Source organism: Acomys minous (assembly GCF_964271855.1).
Source record: "Acomys minous genome assembly, chromosome: 11".
NCBI classification, from domain to species: Eukaryota; Metazoa; Chordata; class Mammalia; order Rodentia; family Muridae; genus Acomys; species Acomys minous.
The window spans coordinates 38,867,274-38,893,344 of NC_140492.1; the positions used below are offsets into that span (position 1 = coordinate 38,867,274).

General features: G+C 38.3%; 1 long non-coding RNA gene across 2 annotated transcripts; it reads left to right on the plus strand.

Moving 5' to 3' along the window:
- The first annotated feature begins 386 nt into the window (after window positions 1–386).
- Window positions 387–24,144, plus strand: LOC311608916. 2 transcript variants are annotated; one of them, XR_014783187.1, is made up of 4 exons: window positions 387–521; window positions 1,899–1,960; window positions 2,650–2,774; window positions 23,717–24,144. It is a non-coding gene; the product is annotated as an uncharacterized lncRNA (long non-coding RNA). The 2 variants fall into 2 exon arrangements; XR_014783188.1 differs by lacking the exon at window positions 23,717–24,144 and adding an exon at window positions 5,337–5,390 and having other exon boundaries at window positions 2,650–2,770.
- Window positions 24,145–26,071: the final 1,927 nt, after the last annotated feature.

The window sequence follows — 26,071 nt, forward strand, 5'->3', positions numbered from 1 at the left end:
AGGAGACCCTTCTGATGATGAAATTCTATTTCTTCCAATTTGTCTTAGCCGAATATAAAGAAATATAGAATGTTATATGGAAATATAGATGATTTGCTGTGGCATTACTTACAAGAATAAAAACAGGAGAACACTTTAAATGTGAAGAAATTGTTGGTTCCTTGTGGGCTTGACCCCTAAGCATTCTTCTCTGCTTTTCTCAACTACACCAGATCTCAAGGTTGTATGTATTTAACAGCAAGTAAAGTGTTTTTAGCTAATCACATAGGCAGTCGGGCAGGTCGTGGTGACCAGATTACCATGTAATAATGTATACTCCTGGAGAGATCAGTTTGTGTGTTGATGGTTACCATGGTTGCTGAATCTCAGAATGTCCGGAACATCTGGTCCTGGCCTTTTCTTCTGCAATCAAAACCTCTTGAATTTATGTGTCAACCGAACCTGTGGTAAAATGTTTTGGAGCTTGGGGACAAAGCAACCAATGGAAATATGCAGATGCTCTATTGACTGTAGCACGCCAAGTGAGAGAGTTCTATTTTTCTCTGACCCAGGAGCCTTTGGACTTCTGTCATTATATACCATTTGGTAACATGCTAACTTGTACAGTTACATATAGAGTAAAATTTCAGTTTTGATACAGTGGGGATAGTTTTCTAGTAAATTATGTGTGTTAAATTATTATTGAAAACCATAGTTTTCTAGAACATTATCCATGTACGAAAATGTTAATGACCAGTTGGTTAAAGAAAAAAAATACCACAACACAGTAGAGTTTGGAATAATAATACATGCTTAGAAAATTTCTAGAAGTATATTCATAAAAGATGGGTCTAAGATCATTAAAATTATAAGTGATGTTGAGAGCAGAAGAAATAGTATATCCAATATCATTGGACAACCCTGGAGACATGCATATAAATAACAGTATACTGAAGAAGCTTATAAGTATATATTTAGGAAGAAACAAGCAAGAAAACACACACACACACACACACACACACACACACACACACACACACACACACACAGAGAGAGAGAGAGAGAGAGAGAGAGAGAGAGAGAGAGAGAGAGAGAGAGAGAACAAGAGCTAATTAAAAAGGCCATGCATTCAAAAGAGAAAAAGGACGAGATACAGGAGTGTTTGGATGGAGGAAAAGGAGGTGGGAAATGATGTACTACTTATAATCTCAAAAATGAAATAAGTAATAAAAATGCTGGTGTCATTTCTTAGTTCAATGGTTCTAAAGTTTTAGCATTCTCTATAAGTCTGTGATTGGCTGTTAAGGTATAGTCGCTGTCACAGATCTTTATTGAGAGTGTCTCAAGGAATGGCATTTCTAGTACTTTCTGGTGATTTCGAGTGGCTGCTGTTTTTTGGGGAATCAGTTTGAGATTCACTCCCTTAGAATGTATCAGTTTAGTGTAGTATTTGCATGGGCTCTGAGACAGCTTCCTTTGGTTTCTATCTGATTGTTACTTGTGTGGCTGAGCAAATTTCAAAATCCCTTTGCTTCATTTTCTCATCTAAGAATTTCATAATTGGCTCTACCAAGATATTTTGTTTTACAACTGAACATTGTAGTAAATACAATATAATAGCTTAATCAAGCAGATTATCTGTATTGTCACCTACTAGTTTCAGTTTCCACATTTACAAAATGAGATTAATGATGTCTTACTGGCATTGTCTTTTTTTTAGAAGTATTAAATGCTATTTTATACATCTACACACACATAAATATATAATACATGCATACATACATACACACATATAATGTTTTGGCATATTGCTAAGAAAATTATTTTCAACCTGCTTACTTTCCATACCACTTCTGATCAAGTGTTAACCATCTACTTAACAATCATTAATGATCTCTTAGTCTTGTTTTCAACCCTAGGGTCACACCACTGCACAAGACTTAAAAGAGCCTACTCTTTTTAAACCCAAGGTACATAAAGGGTAAGTCTGATGCTTGAAGTAGAAGCTAAAAAGACAGAGTGCTGTAATGAAACACTGCCATTAGGAGAGAGAGTTCCAGTTCCTCTATTGCTCGCCCACTAATGCAATCTTTAGTGCTGAACAAATCATGTCTTTGCTTCACTGGTGAAGTTGTGGGCAATGCAATTCTATGGTACTTTAAGTTTGCACTTGCATTTTATCCAAAACTTCTCAAGTTTTATAAGTTAGATGTTGGAAGCTAAAATGTCTTTTTGCAGCACCCATGTAACAAAGATGCATAAAATTGTTGGCTAGCTCTAGGGAGTAGCCATGACACAGCACTTTAGAGAGATCATGCCGGCCTGGAAAATTTTTTATATTAAAACTGCTTTGAAAACATTTATATTGTCAAATAAGACCCATTGGTAGAATGTATTCTCCGATGCTTGTTCTGAGATCAGCCCCAATTTGGGCACTTTTGACTGTCCATATTTTAGTTTCTCTATTTTCAAAATATGCTTGGTAATTAGTAATATTTCTTCACGAAAGCTTGGATATCTTAGAGATAAGCATCTTCTAAATATTTATGGTGAGGACTATATTAGGGGAGAGGACCGGCATTCTTTTGTTTAAAGTATGAAAATGGGTTAACTTTATAAGGCAAAATACATTAGCTCCCTACAAACTGCTAAGCTGCCTGCATGTCCTAGGTCAATGAGAAGCGACATGATAACAAATGTGCAGCAGCGGCAGATTACTAAGAGCACTAAGACGAAGAGCCATCCTGTAGCTGGAGGCCTGAGGCACAGGGCAGAGTGACACATCTGTACCGTGAGTCACTGGTATTTGAAAAGCACATTAATCATGTTTGTCTGTGGGAAACAATGAAGAAAGGAAGGATAGTAATACATATGTAGTGCTTGTGACGTTGAGCTCAGTAAAGAAGGGACATCCTTTGGAAGAACTATTGCAAAGGGCAAGGCTTGCGAAAAGAAAACATCAAGTAAAAAAATTTTTTTCTTCTCATTTAAAAGGAGAAATTTCTGACTTATTTCCCTCCTGGACTTATGTTCTTTGGAAAATGAGAATGGAGATGAAATAATTTATTCTCACACTTACTTACTTGGCTTCATTGCTATTGTGGGTTGAGTTTCACAACAGTGAACTGGAGACAAAGACTGTCAAGTTAAGCACGTGTGTGTGTGTGTGTGTGTGTGTGTGTGTGTGTGTGTGTGTGTGTGTAAAATGTAAGTTACTCAAAAGGAAAAGAAAGCCTTGAAAAGAAATATCCGTAAGAAATAAAGGAAACTTTAAGACAATGGTATTTGACATAATTGTTTATTAAGAAGAATTTTCCTATTAAAATCTTCAAACCCTTTAGGAAATGAATTGCAAATTGAAATAATTAAATTTAACTCAGAGGCCAAGAAATGAATCTATTTTTGACAAACGTCTATGTAGAAACCTTGTATTAACATCTTTGATTATTTTGTAAAAGTGTTAACCCTTTTGAATTTTGAGGAGTGCATATTTTATTTGAATTTTGAGGAGTGCGTATTTTATTTTAGTTTATAGACCATACTGGTCATAGCATAGAGCAGAGCCATTTTCTTCTTTTTTTAAGAGTTTATTGAGGTGTGCTGATATCACATAATTTGCATGTATTTAAATTTCAGCTTGATAACGTATGCCATGTATACATATCACAACATTCAGTACAATGAATATAATAGCAGACCCAGAATTTTCTTGGCCCTTTATAATTCTGTTCCTGGGCTTCCTGGTTCTCATGGCCTCCTCTGTTTATGCTTAGGAACCCCATACAGATTCCTCATAATTATAGGTTAGCTTGTTTCTCTAGAAGTAAATGTAAATGGAGTTATATAATAAGTACTCTTGTGTTGCTTGGTTTATTTTACTAGTCTAAATATTTTGACATCCACCTTGTATTTGTTCACCTTATAGTATATTTCTTTTTGTTACTCAGTGCCAATTAACTGCTATTCAAACATTTTGCAAGTATTTTTCCTATGGCCTATATAGTGAACACTTTCATTCAAATCTTGGTGTAGACAATGCCTTCCTCTGAAAAAAAAAAATTAGAATTTGGATGCTTGAGTGCTCAACAGTGATCTTACTGTAAATCAGTTTAATAAGAGTGATTTTGATGTTCCAAATTACATAAAAATTCAGGGATTTCCAGTCTCTCCTTGTCAATACTAACACTTGTCATGGGCTTTCATATTTCAGCTTAATATAACAAGTACACATTAAAATATCAACATGATAAATATAGTGAAGATTAGCACACTCAGAAGTGTCCTTATTTTCCTTTGTCCAATAGGCGCAAGCTTTGTTCAACTTGAGGGTTCAGTTGGCTTTACCCTAATGATGAACAATGTTGAGTGTCTTTTTATGTGTGAAACATTCATTTACAGCAGAGCTGTGACTAATAAGGAAGTGAATTGACTTGCTTAATTTTCACAATTGGTGTTTACCCAAATTAACATTCAGAAACAGAATTTTGGTCTCAAAGATGATAATTATTTTGATTATATTCTATTGATACATAAGGTTATTTCATGTTTTCTTTATTAAGAAATATGTGATTAAAAAAGAAATATGTGATTTAATGACATAGTAATATCATATTCTTGAAATGTGAAAAGATAATTTGTCTTGAACACTTGATTGGTTTATTTTCTTTCTAAGTTTTATTTCAAAAAACTGCTACTCTGCCTCGAAACCAATTCACAGCATGTTTTGAAATATGTATAGATTTAAAAAGTAATTAAAATAACCACCATTCTCTTTTCAACTATTTGATAATTAAAATTCCAATAAGGTTTCAACAATTTTCAAAGTATCCTTTTGCTAATTGGTTCTTTGAAATGGACCTTCACTCTGTAGCCCAGGCTAGCCTGGAACTCACTATGAGGCCTAGGCTGATCCTTCTACCATTGTCTCCTGAGTGTTGGGTAATCTGATCTGCATCATCATGTCTAGCTCCAAATTTCTTACTTGGCGATTTTCCTGTACATTTGATCAAATAACACAAAGGGGTCTGAGGATCATGTGCCTGCCTAACTGCCCAAAATGCATCTACTGGCTGTTAAAAATGAGAGTGAAAATAAAAATAAAATAAAACATTTACCACACACACTGTTTGATTCCTCATACTCATGTAACTTACCAATCCCAGAAGTTACAACCATTTCTAAATGTTACCCATCTAGAAGGTGAGAATATGGAGATGTGAGCAGTGAAATGATTGCATCGTCTCTAGTAGAAAAAGGACATCTTACTTTTTTTTTTTTTTTTTTTTTTGGTCTGATGCCAAATCTCTTGCCTTTAGTATCAGAGCAATCGACTTACTTTTTTTTTTTTTTTTTTAAAGCAATGGCAACAGTGATAGTGGCTGGCTGAAGGACACTTTCTCAGAATTAGGAGTAGTGGGTCAAGGGCATTTTATGTATCTTTAAAGAACATATAAATTACTCTTCGCAAAGAGGAAAAGGCCTGTTTTATAGTGTAGCATGCTCAGTTTTTTAAGTGAAGCTTTCTGGTCTTGTTTTACGGCCATCCTCTGCTCCAGTATTAGCCAGGCTAAAATTAAATCCAGCAAGGTACAGTGAGGAAATTGTTGAGCACGTGAGCAAAAGGAAGATAAAGGTCAAGCCTCATTCTTTTCCAGAAATGCCCCCTGGGTGAAGGTAGGAGATGCTTAGGTCAGATGATGGCAAGTCATGGTATAGTAGACAGGACTTTTGGATGGCTAAAAGTCATCAGTAAAAGTATATGTTTTCCTAAGTGGATGTCTAGCAGAGAATATCAAGTTGTTTTTGTTTAATAGAAGGAAAATGGCTTGCTTTATATGCTAGCTAACTAAAAAAGAGCTTCGTTTGTATATGCTATTTCTTGTTACAGAAACATGAAAGACAAACATAATTGATTACAGAACGTAAGACTGAAGGCAAAGTCCTATCCCTCAGGAGTTGGAGAGGCCCTGGTGCTTCCCAGCCTGCACTGCGCTCTATGCCTGCCATTTCTCAGTGTTTCCCCTCGGTACTGCTTTCCAGGGACAGTTACTGTTTGTAAAATGCCCTTTGTTTTGTGTCTTTAAAAAATCTGTTTGCAGTTCGTGACTTTTAAAGGATTAAGCAAATCTACACTATTGAATAAATATCGAATCTAGGTCAAATAACTTCTTGAAGAGTATTTGATAATAATGCTCCCAGTTTTTGTCCTTGTCCTGTGTTCGTAGCTGAAGCTCGGTCATTCATTGATAGCATGGTCCTCCAGGATCCTGCATTGGTGGGGCCTGTAGAAGTCACTCAGGGTCACAGGGCTATGGTGCACTAAAAGGTCTCTTGCATGATAGGGGGACTACTCAATTTTAATTTTAGTTTAGCTAACTTTAGTTTAAATTTAAACAGCCTTATAAGAATACTATGTTGGGTAGCACCTTTTTAGACAGTACATTTTAAAAATCAAATAAAGTTCGGGACTCCTCCTGAACCTTTTACTTTATTTATTGTGGCTCATTATTTTAATGAGTATGAACAGAGTTTTTTTTTTTTTTTTTTTTTAAAGTAAACGGACAAGCAAGGCTCAGCACAGGGAAGAAATGCTTTTGTAAAAGCCAGATATTTCAGACCAAAGTATTCATTTATCTTTAGTAAGCTCTAACTTTGAAAATTTGTTGCTGTTAGCACTTAGCAAAGTCTCAATTTCTACACTTGGGAAATGGCATGGATACGCACGCAAGGCGTCAAGAGAACAGCCTGGCATTTTGGTCTGTGCTTAACAGCCATGCCTCGGGAGCCCAGTGGAGTCCTGGAGTATCCTCTTAGCAGATCTGCGATCTGTTCGGCGAGAGGAGCAGATGCGTCTTCCCGTAGAGTGCAATCAGCGCAGTTCAGGCGGTAAAAGGCAAGCTATATTCATATTTCTTTCCCAGTGCTGAGTACATCAGCAGTGCTTAAGCCAACTTTCTCAACTGCTAGCATCTCTTCCTGGGAAACTGGCTTCTGTTTGGGCCAGATTTGAAGTTAGACCAGGAGCTATTATCGAGATTTCCTTTAGTAGCTTTCATTGTTTATTATCAGTTTTAATGTCAAGCTTTAAGGCGAGCTAGCAGTTTTATTTTAAGATGTGTTTTTCAAACATTTCTATCTGTATGAAGAAAATTGTTGTGTTCTTTTGAAAGTGGGGGATGGTTACAAATTAAAATAAAGCTTTGCTTTGTTTTCCAAGATAAGATTAAACTTACAGGAAAAAAAGCTAGGTAATAAATCAAAACCAAAATACAACAATAGCAACAACAGCAAAACCCCCATCAAATTATACCAACAATCACCACAAAACGATGCATGAGTCTTAAACGAAGACATCAAAATATCAAACTTGAGCATATTTTTCCTGGACCATCATCGATGAGCAAAAATCTAGTTTTCTAAAACTTCATTGTCCATGAATATTCATTCTGAATACAAGCTCCTGACATATAAGTGTATTGCTAATATTTCTTCAAGTCTATGCTTTATTGTACACACACATATATTTTCTTAATGGTATGTCTCCAAAAAAGCAAATGCTTTTATTCTGATCAAATCCAACTTATCATGATTTGCTTATTATATGCAGTTATGTATTTCTTACCAAGACTAAGAAATGTTTGTTGCTCCAAAAATCTTGGAAGATTTTCTTTTTATTCTTATGAAGGTACCAGTTTTAACTTTTGCATTTAGACATTACAACCTTGCTACTTAAAAATAAATCTAAGAACTAACTCCTCAACAGAAACAGCAAAATAATTTATTATAGACTTTAGGAAGTAAATATAAGAATGTCACATAAGGATTCAAAACCCAGCCAGGTGTGGTGGTGTACGCTTTTAATCCCACCACCTGGGATCACTGTGAGTTCAAGGCCAGCCTGGTCTACAAATTGAGCCAAGGCTACACAGAGAAACCCTGTCTTGAAAAATAAAAACAAACAAACAAACAGAAAAAACAAAACAAAACAAAAAACCCCAAAACCAAAACAACAACAATAACAACAAAAAACCCAAACTATACACTTTCTGAAATAATAGAATTTCTTTGTCCTTGTTGAGAATGATGAAGAATGCCATGAAATCTTATCTTATGCAAGTACCAAAATATACAGTTGTTTCGGAAAATACATTAGCAGAGCCTTGTCAAATGAAACATACACATAATGACCAAGGCATCTCATTCTCACCTATTAAAGCACACACACACACACACACACACACACACACCAGCACAGTAATTGAAATAATGGTTTGATCATCACAGCCTCAATCTAAAAACATGCAATTATTACCAGGTAAACTTAATTAACATTAAATTGATATATTCTTTAACAAAAGACAAAGTAATGATACATGTGGCAACATGAATCAATGTCATACTGGAAAAAAATCATCCAGATAAAGAAGGATAATTCTGTATGATTTACTTTTATCACATTATAGAAAATGGAAGATGATTTATCTGCAGTGATAGCCGATTGCTAGTTGGGTGCATCCTGTGGCCTTGTGCGAAATAATGGCTAGAACATTCTATGTGTTCCTTGAGACAATGCCTACCTATGAATCCACCTCTGTCAAAATTCATTACTAATGTATTACAAATGGGTGCATTTTATCATATCATATAGCTAAATTTGAACATAGTCAAATGCTTTATCAATGAACTTTCACAGTTTTGATGAAATTATTAAGCCATTATTAAAATGGATTGGTTTTCTATTTGGAGCATACAATGGCATTAATATATAACTGACACCGTTTAACATTTGTGAATTTTACAGTTAATGGAACCAGCACATTAGCAGCTATCATTTCATATTTCATAGGTTTTTAATAAAAGACTGTAAGTAATTTAGGAGAAGAATCTTTTTGTCGTAATGAAAAGTTATGTGTGATAGAGTTGTGCAGAGGTACACAGGAAACTGTTGACTTTGAATCCTAAAATAGCTATTAACTTTTGAAGTGGATGCCGGTTCCTCGGCAGATTTTGACTCTCGGTTTGTCAAGAGTCAATGAAATAACAATGCCTTCAAATGTAGGTGGAAAACACTGGCAGGCATTGCTTATCTGTGGGTATCATCAAGTTTCCTGAGAAACATAACCTCAGTGCTTGCGCTTTAAAGTAAACATGATCTTGTGCCATTTTGGCTCATCATTGATAAAGCAGTTTCTTGAAAAATAAACTAAGATGCAAAGCAGCAATTTATCAAATAAATAGATAGGCTGTCCCCTTTGAACTGCTGGCATCCTGGAGTGTGATTTATGCCCAGGAGAGGTCAGCCTGCTTTGCTTATGTGTTGCATCACCCAGCACCGCCCCCTCCCCCCCCCCCCCCGCCCCCTCTCCCCTCGCCACCACCAAATCTCAGACAGATGCTGAGCAGTCTATGTCCCTTCTCACGTATAACTCAAGGCTGCTTTATGGGCATGCAAGTGCGTTCTTGGGAGGCAGGACGTCTGAAGGGACTCAGTGTGGGTAAAAACTCTCTTATTTGTTGCCCTCTTGAAATTCCTCATAATTTCACCATCGAGGCTGTGTTTTGCATAAAGAAGTTCAAGGGAATAAAGAGGAATTAGCATGAACATGAGCTGAGGAGTGAAAAACAGTGAAAGAAACTCACAGAAAACAAACGCCACGCTTTTCTACACAAGGCAGAGTAATATGCGGTTTTCTCCCAACCGTGCCTGCTAAAGGCAGCCTGCTTTTCTATAGGCTGAGGTGTGGCCGGGACAGGATGCTGTGGTTCCAGTATTGCTCATTTCCTTACGTTTTAAAGTGTCTTCCCTGATATAGCTGTGTAGCTGCGTGGAGAGTTCTAGGGCAGTTGCTTCTTAGTTTATACACTTTGTGAAAGGATCGCTGTATTTCAAATAAACTGTTCATATTTTCCTGCCCGCACCCAGGTATCCGTTTTCATTAAATCAAAACTGATAGTTTTGAATGTGTAAGCAGCACAGATTTATTGCAAAGACAAGGAATACAGAAGTACATAAAACATAGAAATCGAATTCCTGTTCTTAACTTTCTCTTCCCAATGATTCCACTTCCTAGAGGAAACTGCCGTTAATGCTTCTGTAGCTCCCCTTTGGGCACGTAGCTCGCTGTGCACCCACCCCTTATTCTATCCTGTAGGTTGCTTTTTAAATTTTGGCAGATCAGAGCTATCATCAATGTCAATATATACATATTTGTAGTAATTTATGGTTAGACTACAATTTTAAAGCTATTACCAAATTGGTTACTTAAAGTTGATTTTTTAAACATACATAACCTGCAATGAACAGATGTGTAGTTTTTCATTTATCATTTATAGTAAACTTGATGGACACGAAATGATATAACGGCCATAAGGATGATGGGGATGGACTGATTTATTTATTTATTTTTTAATTTTTTTTGATGAATACAAGCTATCATGGAAGACTCAAGAGCTGTACTTCTACATAATGTCAAGAATAGCAACTTTGCTCACAAATGGAGTAAATTCACTAGCTCTGAAAACAAAAGTTCTCAGTGCCGAGGAGGATGATACCATAACGAGAGTCTGGAGTTTACCTTGTTGCAAGGGAAGGGATTCAAGGAAGAAGTCATGCTTTCTGCTCTCTCTCTCTCTCTCTCATTCCTGCCTTAGGGCGAAGGATCAGAAACCGTCCTGCTGAGTTGCCCTAACAATATTTCAGAAGCAGCAGGAAAGCTGACTTTTCTGTGCCTAAGGCATCACCGGTTTTTGCTGAGAAGTGAGATCAGAAGGATTATAGCCTAAAAGGTGTTTTTTGTCATCCATGTGCAGCTTTTGCCTCCACGCAGGAGAGGGTCTCATTAAGGCTGCAGTGGTACAGGCCTGGGAGGAGAAGATTGACAGTTATTCTGATGACAAAGGCTGACAGTTGGATATGGGCTTTTTTGATAGTGCTGCTTTAATATTCAGCCCATTCTTTCCCAGAGCTGCCTGTTGCCACTCTCTTGTACACTGCCTGTCTATGCGGTCTTTGGCCTCCGATAACCACAGCCCTGACCTCTTTTGTTTTGTTTTGTTTTGTTTTTAAAGCATCCCCAGTTCAAAAATTACCTGTAGTCCTACATCGTATCAAGGAGTTGAAGATATTGTTGATGGACACCCCTTGTGACTTTCCAGAAATCAATGTGAAGTCTCAGTGACTTGTGGGCTCCCCTCCTTCCCCAGGATCTCTGAGGTGTTCTGTATTCACTGTCTCTCTTCTAAGCTTTTCTTCAGTTCTCTTTAGAGATTCAGTTTGTGTTATGTGTACTTGAGGGTTCAAATAAATACATGTTCATATGTGTGTATGTGTGCCTGTCTGTCGTCTGTCTGTGTAGGCCAGGGGTCAACTTTGATGTTGTTCTACAGAAGCGTTCTACATTGGATTTTTGTCATTATTGTTGGCTTGTTTCGTTTTCTGTTTTGTTTTGAGCATAGTCTCAGTATATGGTATACAGCTCACCTAGGCTAAGCTGGCTCGTCAGTGGGCTCAAAAGGTCTGCCTGTCTCTGCTATCTCAGGGTTGGCATTTCCTGGCCTGTCTTCCTTCCTTCCTTCCTTTCTTTCTTTCTTTCTTTCTTTCTTTCTTTCTTTCTTTCTTTCTTTCTTTCTTTCTTCATGGGCTCTGGAGATCAAAGTCAGGTCTTCAGGATCCTCGGGAAAGGCCTGCACATCAGGATTCCGTCCTGCCTCAGGCTAGGTGGATCAACAGCCTGAGGTCTGCAGGAGAAAACTGGCCTTCACCTGTGGCAGACAAGGAAGGCATTCAGAGGTCTTGTGTCTGGCTTTGCCCCTGGGCAAAGATGGGGGGCATTTGTAAGTGTTATCTATGTCACCCTTGGGGAAGGATGTTTCTTTCTGCAATAAAGCATTTTCTAGAACACAAAAATAGAGGAACCTCTTTAACTATCCCTGTTTTAAATGTTGTTAGGGTCAAAGCCTGGGCCATAATGGCCCTTACAAGCTCAGTTCTGTTATCTAGCCTTGATAGATGCTTCAGTTCCAAGTTTTTCTGTAATAATTTCCTCTCTTGTTTATATATATATATATATATATATACTTATATATCTGATGAAATATATATATGTATGTTATATAATTGTATTGTTAATTGTTACTAACATATGTAACAATACATGTTAGTATATATGTATTATTAATTGGTTTTTAGGCTTCTGTAATCTATTCTCTCTGTTTCCCTTTGAAATGTATCTTATCTCTTTTTTTGTAACAGGATCCTAAATTTAGTAGGGTCTTGGTAGACTCCCATACCTTAGCATACTGATACAATAGAAACTCATTCAGGCTGGGGAACCCACACCTATAGGAAACAATACTTGCTAAGACAGGAACCCAGACTGCTAGTATTATAGGAGAAGTCAACGGTTCCAGGATGCAGCTGGAAAAGTTCCTAAATGTACATACCTTGCCTTTTCACCTCTGCAGTTCTGTTTCTTGCTAACTGTTCTTGGTAACTGAACTATGTCAACCCAGGATGTGTTTTTGTTCTTAAGAATTCAAGAATGGTAAAGCTCATGGCGCCATGACTTAGGCAGGTTCTTTGGAAGCTGCTGGGTGACTATATAGACATTCTATTCGATTTTAAGAGGACCCAGAGGATTCAGGAGCCCCACAAGGACACCAGGACCCCTGCAGATCTGGACCCAGGGTCGGGGATCTGCAAAACTGTTGCATCAACCAAGGACAATGCATGCAGTAAATCTAGACTCCCTGTTCAGATACAGCCAATGGACAGCTCATCCTCCATAGTTGTGGGGTGAGCCGGAACTGCCTCTGACATGAACTCTGGTGTCCGGATTTTATCACTTCTTGGTGGGGAGGACTGCAAGGCACAAGGGGAAGTAGGCTATCGAATGAGATCTGATAGGTTGTGGTCATATGGTGGAAGAGGAGGTCCCCTTCTGTCAGAGGTCTAGTAGAGGGGAATAGGGCAGAAGAAGGAGGGAGGGTGGGAACGGGAAGATACAAGCCAAGGGAAAACAGTAGGGATGTAATCTGAATAAATTATAATAAATTAAAATAAAATGGGGGGGGGGAGAAAGAGTCTGTGTGTTCAACCAAACATTACGCAGAGCTTAGGGAACCTCTCAGAGGAGGAAAAGGAAGGATTATAGGAGTCCGAGGAGTCAAGGACACTAGGAGAATTGTGTCAATTAAGCAGAGGCTGAAGCTGTAACCAAGGACCTGTACAGTGCTGGGTCCACTACATATATGTTGCGGGTTATTTAGGTTCATGCTTTTGTTTCGTTTTGTTTTTGTTTTTTTGAGACACGGTTTCTCTGTGTAGCCTTGGCTGTGCTGGACTCGATTTGTAGACCAGACTGGCCTTGAATTCACAGCGATCCGCCTGCCTCTGCCGAGACTCCTAACAGTGGGTGTAGGGGTGTCTCCGACTCTTCCTAGCTCTTGGCACCCTCCTCCTACTGGGTTCTCTCACCCAGCCTTGATATGACTGTATATGCCTACTCTTACTGATCTTGTTATGCCTTGTTAATATCTCTGGGAGGTCTGCGCTTTTCTGAGGGAAATGGAGGAGCAGAGGATCTGGGGGAGAGGGGAAGTCGTGAGGACGACTGGGAGGAGTGAAGGGAGGGGAAGCTGCTGTCTGGATGTATTGAATGAGAGAAGACTACATGAAAAGAAACAAATTTAAAAATCCATTGTGTTTCCTAAAGGAATTACCTCAGAACTATTCTTTTTGGTTTACAAGCTTTTTTTCAGTTACTATTGTCTTATTCATGAATTTATAATTTGGATGATTAGCAAAGAAAGGGAAGCTTTTTTCCCCTGTTATTTATAGCCATGATTTTTATCTAGTTGATTATATTAATTAGAACTTAAAATTTTTATATTTATTCAGTTAGTCTCTGTTTCTTGAATTATCTCTGTTCCCCACATCTCAGCAGTAATTTTTTTCTTATTCTTTTCTTTATATTGGCTGTTTTCCTCAAAGCTTGGCAACTTTGATCATTTATATTCATGAATAAAGCAATGAAAAAGAAGGCTGCCCCACCACAGGGGTTAGCTTTTTCATCAGTCCTCTCATGTGAAGTCTTAGAGGGCAGCAGTAAGAGCTGGCTGTTCCCTTGTATGTTTCTGCATGTGCTAGAATGTCTTGTCCTTGGATTATTTTCAGTTTCTTTATGGAGAAAAAATTTCATTCACCTCATGAGAGAAAAATTTTAATTGATGGATGTTTGACCTTTAAGGCATTAATTAAAAAAAATCAATATATCGATGTGTTTTCCTGCTTTCATTTTCAGAATAGAAGTCTTATCCATTGCTCCATAATGACTTCAAATATCCTACTGGCACTCATGTTAGGGTTCTGCAGCATTCAATCCCACATGTGCATCATTCTGTAAGGGTCCTGAATGAGGTTTCTACTCCTGCCTCCCTTGGCTACAGATGTTCCTGTGAAAATACTACTCTTGTCTCCTTGAAGCCTCTTCTTCTATTTGGAATTTATAGTTTTTGATCACTATACATTTGTTGACTAGGTTTTGGAGAGATAAAGAAGATAATGGTAGGTAATTTTGTGATTTGGGTGTACTTTTGGGTATTTCAAAGCTTCCTTCCTTCCTTCCTTTCCTTTTTTCACCACCAATCTATTTAGTCTTGCTTAAAACCCAATTTAGTTTTGGCATTTTTTAATTATACCTCTCCAGAAACTCACAGCAAAACTTATAAATGCCTGATATGAAGGAGTTAAAAACAAGATATCCTACAGCATGCTCTTTTGGTGTATGTCTAGAAAAGCAGCAGCCACAATATCATTCTGACCTTCAGCCTCTTTCATAAAAGCAAGAGATGGAGACTGAAGATGAAATTTTAATGTGAAAGGTATCTTCCCTGAACTAAAGAAAAACAGCCAAAAAATTTGAGACAGGGTCTTGATATGTATCTCTAGCTGGTTTCGAACTGGTAATTTCCTTGTCTATGACACTTGGTGACAAACCATACCAGCATGCTTATCAATGGGGATGGAAAGCTGAATCCTGCGGAATTTGCACAAACACACTTTGTTGAATACATTCTTATCTTACTTGCCATTTCACCTCCTAATTACCTTCTTTTACTTTCAGCCTTTTACTTTGTCACACTTGACACCAGTGTTTCTGTGTCCAGTGTATAAGTGATTGAACCCAACTGCTTCTTAGAAACCTGATTTCCTTATTATGGATCTCATAAATTTATATGCTTTTATCCTATGTCTTACATTCTTGGGCCTACCTGGGACCACAAGAGAATTGGGGTAAGTTTGAATTCCCTATACTGATTTTACTTAAAATATGCAATATATATATATATATATATATATATATATATATATATATATATATATATCTTTCAGTCAACATTAACATCACTTATTATCCTATGTGGGAGTTACATAAATTTAGCCAGATACACTTTGTTCTTCATGTCATTATTAGAGTGTTCCCATCTGGTAAGAGGCAATGAACTGGGAGTAAAAAGCCTGTGGCTCTGACAAAAGTTTTTACTGTGCTAGTGCTGTGTGATTTGGACACACTGTTCAACACCATGTAGTTTCTAGAAACAATAGATCAAAAAATCACTCTAAAGTATTTTCATTACTAGAATTTCATACTTCTCTAGTTCTAAATAAGGTGCTTAGCCTGAATTCTGTAGGCTACCCAGATATTGAGAATTGTGTTTGAATATGGCAGACAGTAGATAGTCAATAATTACCATGCATGACAATAGCTTGTATTAAAGATTTATGTTTATTTATTTAATCAATGAACATGTTGTTTAGATATTACTTCCTTTGTGCCAGACAGACTCTAAGTTGGGGAAAAAAGCAGTAAATTTTCATGTAACATACCTTCTAGTGGGGAAAAATATAAGTAGTAAAGTATGTTTTAAGACAAGTGTAGGCTTTGGTTTTTTAAAACCTGCTTTATTTGGTGTTCCTTAATGTCTCTACCTCCCTTCCAACTCATCTACCCTAAGTAGGAAAGAAAGGTTAGTAGGGACAGGGAATATAGATCTTTTTAGACTCAGTTCCTTGGGATGATCCACTCTTCATCATCAGGATTTCAGCAGTCCAGCATGACAGCAAACAGCAACAGCAAATAGCAGTAGAACAGCAGCAGCAATGGTGGAACAAATCAGCAGCAGCTTTCTTGGAGAGTTCTCAGGAGCATTTCTCTCTAGGAGCATCTCTGTCTCTCTGGGCTACTATTTATACTTTCTCAGAGTCTGCACAAGGATGTTTTCCAGCTGGCAAATTCTATGGCTCCTGGATGAAGCAGTTTCCAGCTGACAAGATCACATGCCCTCTCAGGAGGCTGCTATCAGCTGTGGATAAACTATAGTACATTTACATAACATAACCAAAACTTCCACTAGAGACAACCATGACATGTGAGAGGGACACCTAGAAAAGGCATTGCTTGAGGTCCAAAAGAAATGATTTATAAAAATGAAACTGAGAGCTATAGGCAGAGATAACAGTTAGTGTAGAGGCTTTGAGACAAGAACCTTTAAGGTTTGAAGAAAGTGTGTAGAGCTATCTTGAGTATAGTGATGACTGAGAACATCAAAGTTGGGTAGAGACAAAGAGGATAAATACCTTATATCCATATAAAGAGTTCAGATTTTATGCTAAAATATTTTGTGGACCCAACTACTCTATTTACACTCCAATTTATTCTTTTCTGGCATTTTCTACCTACCTTGATAATTTTGGTTTTTTTCCTTACTACTTATCATTATTTCACATACTTTATCTTTATTTTTATGTTTATTGCTTATTATCTGAAGTTCCCACTAGAATGTAAGCTCTGTAATAATTACAATTTTTTTTCTCACATTTGTTAACCCAGAGGCTAGGGAAAAAAAACCTTAGAATAGATACGGTATATTTCAGTAAACAATGCTGAATAAAGTTATGAGTTCTTAGAGGAAAGAGCACCTATTAGAGCACAATGGTTGTCCAGAAAGACACAATAAGAATCCTATAGCGTTTGCCTTTAGTCTTACCCAGGAAGTAGAAGTAGGTAGATATCTGAGTTTGAGGCCAGCCTGGTCTAGATACTGGGCATCACGTTATGCATGGCTACACAGACCATATAATGACAGCCTGTTTCAAAAACACTGTACTAAATAGATAGTATCTTAGACAAGAGTGATCTGAATGGGAATGGAGAAAAATGGAAAATTTCAGCTTTGTTTGGTGGCTCAACTGATGACACCGCAAAATAGAATGAATGTGGGGGAAAGCAGAAATGATCAAGAGTCAAGACCAGCTCCTGGGTTTTTTATACAGCAATTGCATAAAATTATGGTATGATTTTCCAAACGAAGAAAATCAAGAAGGGAAGCACAATTTGGGGAATAACATGGGACAGGTATGAAGTTGTCTTCAGATATATAGTATTCAGACAGCTACCACTACTGAGGAGACTGCCTTGACTCAGGACATCAACTCACCAAAGTAGAGGGCTCAGGGTCAGACAGTTAGGTCTTTAGCATTTAGTGATGAGGCCGCCAGATGGGACACATGTCTTTTTAACACTCTTCAGGTGGTGAGTCATGAAAGACATAAAGAACTTGGTTGAATGCGCTTTGAGAGACAACCAAATGAGGGCATCAAGATGCCCACTGGCTTTTGACAGGATCAGATGCACTTCAGATGGCTTGAATTAAAAGCCAGGTGAGAACTAGTAGAACACAAATCAGAGCCGAGCAAGGAGTCAAGTTTGTGAGAGGAAATTTGACAATAGGAAAAGGGAGATCTATTTATTTAGGAAAGAAAAGGATGATGACAGGGGAAAATTCTGCAGCAGATAATGGGTCATCGGGGAGGCACTGTGTGGACATGCGTTAAGTATTTTAGAGAGATGAAGTATTTAGAGAGACGAAGTTTTTATGAGTCTCCCCAATGAAGGCTATTTAATTAAAATTTTAAAGGATTTCAACATGAATAATTTCAGGGTCAAAAGGGTGATTTCCGTGGTTTGCTTTACAATTCTTTGCCTAAAATCTTGGCTCTTTTTGTGGCGCATAACTCTGTAAGACTAGACTATTTTTTTTTCCCCGCTTTACTAAATAAAAACATCAGGAATACCAATTTCAGAGGTGTCTTGAGGATACTAAGTGAGACAACACTAGTAGGAATAAACTTTAATTAACTGTTTATTTATTTATTATTTAATTAATTTACTACTCAATTGTTATACCATTACTTGTAGCCTCCCATTTCTCCCTCCCTTCCGCTTACACCATAGTCCCCTCCCCTAGTTTTATGACCGAGGTGGCCCTCCTCCTCCCTATAGGGTCATAGGCAAATTAACTGTTTTTATACATAAATAAAAAGTTTTTATATTTTCTGGAAGATAAATGGAAGTATTCAACTGGTCATACATAGTACATCTTTTATTTCAGCCCTGATATAGTGCTAGAAAATAAATGCTTTAAGGGAAGAAATTATATGTTACCCATCTTTGTGTCTTACTATGAGCAGCATGCTTATCTCAAATGATTATTCTCATATATGTCCAGTGAATTAAATTATAGGTGCTATCTCAGAAAAATGGGAATAGGGCTTCCTCAAGACCCAGCTATTCCACTCCTTGGAATATACCCAGAAGATGCTCTAGCACACAACAAGAAAATTTGCTCAACTATGTTCATAGCAGCCTTACTCATAATAGCCAGAACATGGAAACAGCCTAAGAGTCCATCAGTAGAAGAATGGATAAAGAAACTGTGGTACATATACACTATGGAATACTATTCAGCTTTTAAAAACAAGGAATTCCTGAAATTTGTGGATAAATGGATTGAGCTAGAAGTGATCATAATGAGTGAGTTAACCCAGAAGCAGAAAGACTCAAATGGTATATACTCACTTATATCTGCATATTAGCCCAAGGGGCATGTCCCACGAAAGCCTTCACTTACCAGGAAACTGAGACAGAGGGGAGGACATCCTATTGGGACTCTAGATGAGAGAATCATGGGAGAAAGGCAAAGTAGAAGGATCCAGAGGGTCCTAGAAACCTACAAGTAGAACATTATGATAGGCAGATTTGGGCCCAGGGGTCCCGCTCAAACTAAGGCACCAGCCAAGGACAATACAGGCGGTAAACCTTAAACCCCTACCCAGATCTAGACAATGGACAGAACACTCTCCACAGTAGAGTGGAGAGTGGGATATTACTTTCTCACATACTCTGGTGCCTCAACTTTGACCATGTCCCCTGGAGGGGGAGACCTGGTGGCACTCAGAGGAAGGACAGCAGGTTACCAAGAAAAGACTTGATACCCTATGAGCATATACAGGGGGAGGTAATCCCCCTCAGGAACAGTCATAGGGGAGGGGAATAAGGGGAAAATGGGAGGGAGGGAAGAATGGGAGGATACAAGGGATGGGATAACCATTGAGATGTAACAAGAATAAATTAATAAAAAAAGGGGAAAAAAGAAGTAAATATCAAACTACAGTCTATAGATTGTGGAACAAGACACAAATGGCCATAAGAACATCAGCTCTGGCTTTGTAGTTCTGCCTGTGATGAGCTAGTATAGAGCATAGGATGGTTTCCTGCCAAAGATTTATGTTGCATGTGAATAAAAAGAGATGCTGAAGATCACATGTAACTTAGTTATCTTCTTAGTCCGCCTAAAGTCATGGAACCGCATCTCAACTTCTGATGTCCTCAGGAGTTTTCTCATTCTTTCTCCATGATAAGTTAATAACAATTTGTAATTTTGCCTATAACCAAATTCTGAAATCTGCTCTTTATTTCAGCCGCCAAGTCCAGGACTTGGGGTTTCATTCTGAACTATTCCTCACTATATGTCCTAAGTGGATCTACTGTAATTCATAAGGCTTTTTACATTTCAGGGATTGAATTTGTTCTAAAGTTCTGAAAAACATGATCCTCCCCCGAGTGCTTTCTATTGCCCCAACTTTCTAGAGGAACTTTGAAAGTTTATTTTGAGAGCAGTATCTAGTTGTGTGTCTCTGTGTTCCTTTGTTATACTTATTTCTTTTTCTTATGACTCCCCCCCTTTTTTTTTAAATCCTGGGTAGTTAAATGCAAAATAGGCTTATTGGAAGATAAATTTTTCTTCAACTATAGAGATAGATGTGGGTTTTGTGTCTTTCATAGGCCATTATTAATAAATTGGATTTGGATTGGATAAGCTTAGATTAAGAGGAAGGAAAATTTTATTTTAGTGGAATAATTAAAATTAGTGTAATGAAGTATTTAATTTCAGCATTTATCTCCTGCCCATTAAAAGATTTTTGCAATTAAGAAAATCAAGTTTAAAAAACCCTCAATGTTTTTCAAGAAGAAGAAAACAGGCATTTTCTGCATTTTATAGAATATTGACATATCTATTACAATTACTGTAGTTTTAGTGGGGTCAGGTTATATACTAAAAGATAAAAATATAAAGTACTAGATCTATAGCAAATCTTGGCATCAAAACACCAGGGATCATTAAGCAGAACTAGCTTTAAAAAAAAATAGTACTTATGTATAGATAAAAAGGTGAGGATTTCTTTATCAGATTTATAAGGCTGGATATAGCACTTGGCAATACATAGTATCACCCTAAAATACTTTTAGCATTAAATGTACACATGAGGAAAAATCATAAGTAAGAATTGTGAAACGTTTATTCTATTGCCCTAAACTAACAAAACCAGTCACCCTCGTGTGGCTGGGGACCCAAGTGACTGGGGGAAATCACAAGAATGGAGTTGAATCTATCTATAATAAAAAAAGTCTCTTTCTGAGACCCACAGGAATAGGATTATTTCCCCTTTCACTGAGTCCCTAACATCGCCCCACTAGGAAGTCACATAGCCCTGTAACCAAGCTAAATAGCCTCTCTCTTCATAAGGTCATGTTCAGCAGCATCGAAAACTCCCCCTTATGCAAATGAAGCACTCCCAGCATTCTGGCCCGGACAATAATGTATACTCACCCCATAAGCCCCTACCCATCCCCCAAAGGTTTTAGTAGCCTTTGTTCCTCCCATTAAACAAGCTGTCTCACTGAAGCTGCCCCCCCCAAGAGTCTGTTCTCTCTCTCTCTCTCTCTCTCACTCTTGCTGTTCCTGCCTTGTTTCCCCTCCCAGGATCGACCAGCCATGACTGCAGGCAGATCCAGACAGAGGCATGAGCCTAAAAGGCACTCCACACATCTTAGGATCATTTAATATTTTAATAATTTAAGACACTGAAATGGAAAGCCACATCACTGCTATAAATAAGGAGTTTGATGAAATAATGTGTAACCACTGGAAGTATGTTTAATGATGTATTTTTCACAAAAGCTTCCACTGTACTATGAAGTATGAAAAGTTGTGCATGCTCTTCAGATACAATGCAAGGAAAATGGAGCCAGAGAAAATTCGACAGTACGTAGACAGTGATTATGCCTGATATTTCCCACTAACTTCATAATCTAAAGTTTTGTAGCTTGTGTGTTATTTTAAAATAATGTATTTATTTTTATTTTATGTGTAACAGTGCTTTGCCTGCATGTATGTATGTATGTATGTATGTATGTATGTATGTACAACACATGCATGCAGTGCCTTCAGAGGTTAGAGAGGGTATTAGATTCCCTAAAACTGAAGATTCTAAGCAGCTATATAGGGGCTGGGGATTGAACCCTGGTCCTCTGCAAGAGCAGTAGATGTTCTTAAACTCTAAGCCTCTAAGAATAAGAGGAAGGATTAAGGGAGCCAGGTGGGTGAAGGACACCACAGGAAGACCTACAGAGTCAACTAACCTAGCCCACGGGGGCTCACAGAGACTGAACCACCAACCAAAGAGCATGAATGTGCTGGACTTAGATCCCCTACACATATGTAGCAGATGTAGCCCCTGATGTGTTAGTTTTAATATTAGTAAAAAGTGAAACGTGGTTGTATAATTCCACTCAGTTCTACGATCATGACTTAGCTGTGAATATGATTCACTATGGCCCCTTGATATCTTCCTTTCTGAAAAGTACACTTTATGGTCCTCGAACCCTTACATTCCAGTTGCTTTGAGTACAGCCTGCCATTGTAAATCCTACCTTTGCAGCTTTTTTGGATGAATGATTTTTGGATATGCTTTTCATAAAACCAAGTGAACTTTGTAAACACCATTTCCCTCTATATCCAGAAACATATTTGGTTTAAAAGCTTTGCTAAAATCTGAGTATGAATTTGGCTTGGTGGTTATGAAGCTGTGGGTATGTGCATGATCTTAGCTTTTTAAATTTTTCTTTGTTGGTTTCATCCTGAAAATGAGCTAATTTTTTTTTGAGATGGTAAACTTTATCTGAAATTGATGCTGGGACTGTGACCTATGTGGAAATAGTGCAGCATGGTTTGCCTATTTCCAACAAATGATTTGGTACACAATTATTGAGTATAAAACTGAACTGCCTCACAGAAAAGTTAACATTTTTCTACTAATGTCTCTTTGTTGCACATTTACCAATGTATCATTTCACCTTGAGACATCCATGCACTAAAAAGCATGTAATGAACGCGTGCTATGTGAGAGATGCCATACGAAACACTGTATTTACATAAAACAAGATTATAATTCATTAGGTGGGAAAGCAGGGTATAAATGAGATGTATAGGTTATCTATATATACTAATATATTTAGCTAGACAAAGGAGAGACATTTTTGTTTGGTTTGCTTCCCTATGGCTCTTGGGACACAGTAAGCTCAGGAAATAATTTGTCAGAATTCCCATATTGCTTCTGACTGAGAATGCAACCAGCTGCTGCAATGCTCTTTTTGCCGTTTCTTCCCCAACATGTCCCCAGCTGTCTCCTTTAGACATGCCAAAGATTTAAGAAAATAATGGCCAGTGCGTCTGAGCCCACTAGAGTAAAGGAGTTGTGAAGGGTAAGATAACACTCTGAGTACAATGCAGATTTTTCCCTCAGAGGAGAAAGTGGAGTACTGCTACAAGGGCAGTTGGGCTAACTAGAGACTAGAGCTGGCCTCTGGCAAGCCAGTAACTGGAAGTCATTACATTTAAGGTTCTCTAATTTCAGCTCTCAGGTCCCCCTCACTGGTCCCTTTTAGCTGCTGAAGCAGCTTTAAACTCCGAAGGAAAACCTATCACTGTAGCTCAGGAGACAGTGAGAGGCATGGCCATCACGTGATAAAAGTTTCTACGGTCTCCAGTCGTTCATAAAAGAAGAAAACTAAGTCACATTTTAAAAAATTCAGCTAGAACTTTAAAGCTTCTTTCTTCAGTCTGTTTTAGTAGAGACACAGAACAGACCTGGGTGGGAGAGGGTGTGTGGGGAGACGGGGCTGGGGGATAAACAGGAAGAGAGAACAGAATTTGGCAGGGGGCATCTGTGGAACAAAGGATGCTTCCCGAAGTCTAAAGAGGTGCCCCAAGCTGAGACTCCTAGCAGTAGGGGCGGAGGGATGGGGGCGTGGGGAGTATGGAGCCTGAACTTTCCACCTCCTGAAGCCATGTGGACTTCCAGTGAAGGAGGGGGATTCTAACCCACCCATCAAACCTTCGACCCAAAATGTGTCCTGCCTGTAAGAAGTGTAGGGATAAAGACAGAGCAGAGCTTGAGGGAACAACCAACAAATGACTAGCCCAACTTGAGACCCACTCCATTGGAGAGAGCCAACCCCTGACACTGTTAATGATACTCTACTATGTTTCCAAACAGGAGTCTAGCGCCACTGTCTTCTGAGAGGCTTCATCCAGCAGCTGATGAAAACAAATGCAGAGACGCACATCAAAACAATTGGCAAAAGTTCGGGAGTCTTGCGGAAGAATAGCAGGAAGGATTAAGGGAGCCAGATGGGTCAAGGACACCAAAAGAAGACCTACAGAGTCAACTAACGTGGGCCAATGGGGGCTCACAGAGACTGAACCACTAATCAAAGAGCATGAATGTGCTGGTCCTAGATTCCCCTACACATATGTAGCAGATGCACAGCTTGGTCATTATGTGAATGGGAGTCAGGGCTGTCTCTGACTGTTGCCTGCCTTTGAATTCCTCTCCCCTAGCTGAGCTGCCTTGTCTGACCTCAATAGGATAGGATGCTCTTAGTCCTGCTGGGACTTGAGGTGCGAGGGTGGGTTGGTATCCCTAGGGGTCTCTCTTTCTCTGAGAAGGAGGTGAGGTAATGGGGGAGGAAGGTGTGAAGGTAGGACTGGAAGGAGAGGAGAGAGGGGGGTTAGGATCAGTCTTTAAAACGATTAAATAAATAAATGGAAAAATATCACTAAAACTTTAAGGTTTCTTTCTTCAGTCTGTTTTAGCAGAGTAGCAAAACAGAAGTTATGCATTGAAATATAACTAAGATGGCAGTGTAGTTGCAAAAATGATGGTAGCTGTAGGCATGGCTCAGCACTTAAGGGTACATTTTCTTCTTCCAGAGGGCTGGAATTCAGTTGCCAGTACCCACATCAGACAGCTCAAAAACACCTGTATCTCATGTTCTAGGGGATTTAATGCCCTCGTTTGGCCTTAATGGGCACCCACATTTACACGGTATACACAAATATAAACATAAGTACAAAATATTAAGAGCTAAATGTGATGTCACATGACTGTAATCCTAGCTCCCAAGAAGTAGAGGTAAAAAACAAAAACAGGAGCATTTAGAACCATTAATAATGTGGAATTTAATATTCTCCTTCTCTGTACGGCACGCTTAGACCTGAAGCAGGAATATTACTTGTGATATAAAAGAAAATGAATTGGTGAAAACTTCTTTTGAACATTTTTTACTCTACAGAAATCCTATAAAAACACAAAATCAGAAACTGTAATAAATAAGCAAAAGACCTGTAGGATAAGGAAAAAGAAAAGCATATTCATACAAATCGTTATGAGACAAAAATAACCTCAGCAATAGCACAGAGTTTCTTTGTGTTGGTCATTTACTGCTGGGCATAAGTTCTGTCTTTAACCGTGGTTTGTATACACAGTGAGACTCCATTGGATAAAGTTAAATTTTCATTTGTGAGTGGTTATCAACTGGAGACAACTTCTGGCTTAAAGTTGGGGGCTTGTGGCCCCACTTGCACTCTCAGCACGGGAACCTCATCAGGTTCAACCTTTCAGGTCATGTGGATGCTGCCACAGTCTCTGTGAGTTCATTTGCGCATCGTGTGTTGTGCTTAGAAGGTTTTATTTCCTTCATGTCCTCTGTATCCTTGGGCTATTATGCTATTCCTGTCTCTTTTTCAGAGTTCCATGAGATATGATAAGAGGTAATTCACGAAAGATTTATATTCATGACAGAGTATTCTGAGGTCTCTTAGCACCTTGTTCACCATTGGGTATCTGTATTTATTTCCATCTACATCAGGAGGAAACTTCTCTAATGATGGTTGAGCAACACACTTATCAATGAGTATAGCAGAATAGTGTTAGGAGGCATTTCATTCCTACATTTCTTTAGCAGAACAGTAGCATTTGGTTTTTCCCTAGATCCATGACCTATGTAGTCTCAGGTTCTTGGCTACATTAGCAATGTCAGGGATGGCTTCCATCTCATGGAGGGGATGTTAAATCCAATCAAATATTAATTAGCTAGTCCCACAAGCATTGTGCCACTATTGCACTAACACATCTTATATACAGTTCACCATTTTATTGATTTCTAGATCAAAGAGTTTGTAACTGGGTTGATGTTTACTTCTCTGATTTGATAGCATGCAGAGTACTTTCCAGTGCCAATAACACTAGTCAGTATGAGTGAAGGCTCTAGGTTGGCACCAGCTAGACTATGTTCAGTGAATTGTGTAGGTGTTTTCTTCATCAAAATGTTCTTACCATCAGTCTATGGAGAGCAACTTACAGCCTTGGCACTAGCTCAAGTTGTTTGGGAGCTCCCAAGGGGCCCCTTTGGCCAACAAGGTATTTTGATGTTATCTATTCATGGAAGTGGAGGCTTCATTCAGTGACAAGAGATTTCTAGTTGAGGCTCTGTCTCTCCTGTTATTTGGGAATTCCATTTAGAAACACACACACACACACACACACACACACACACACACACACACACAC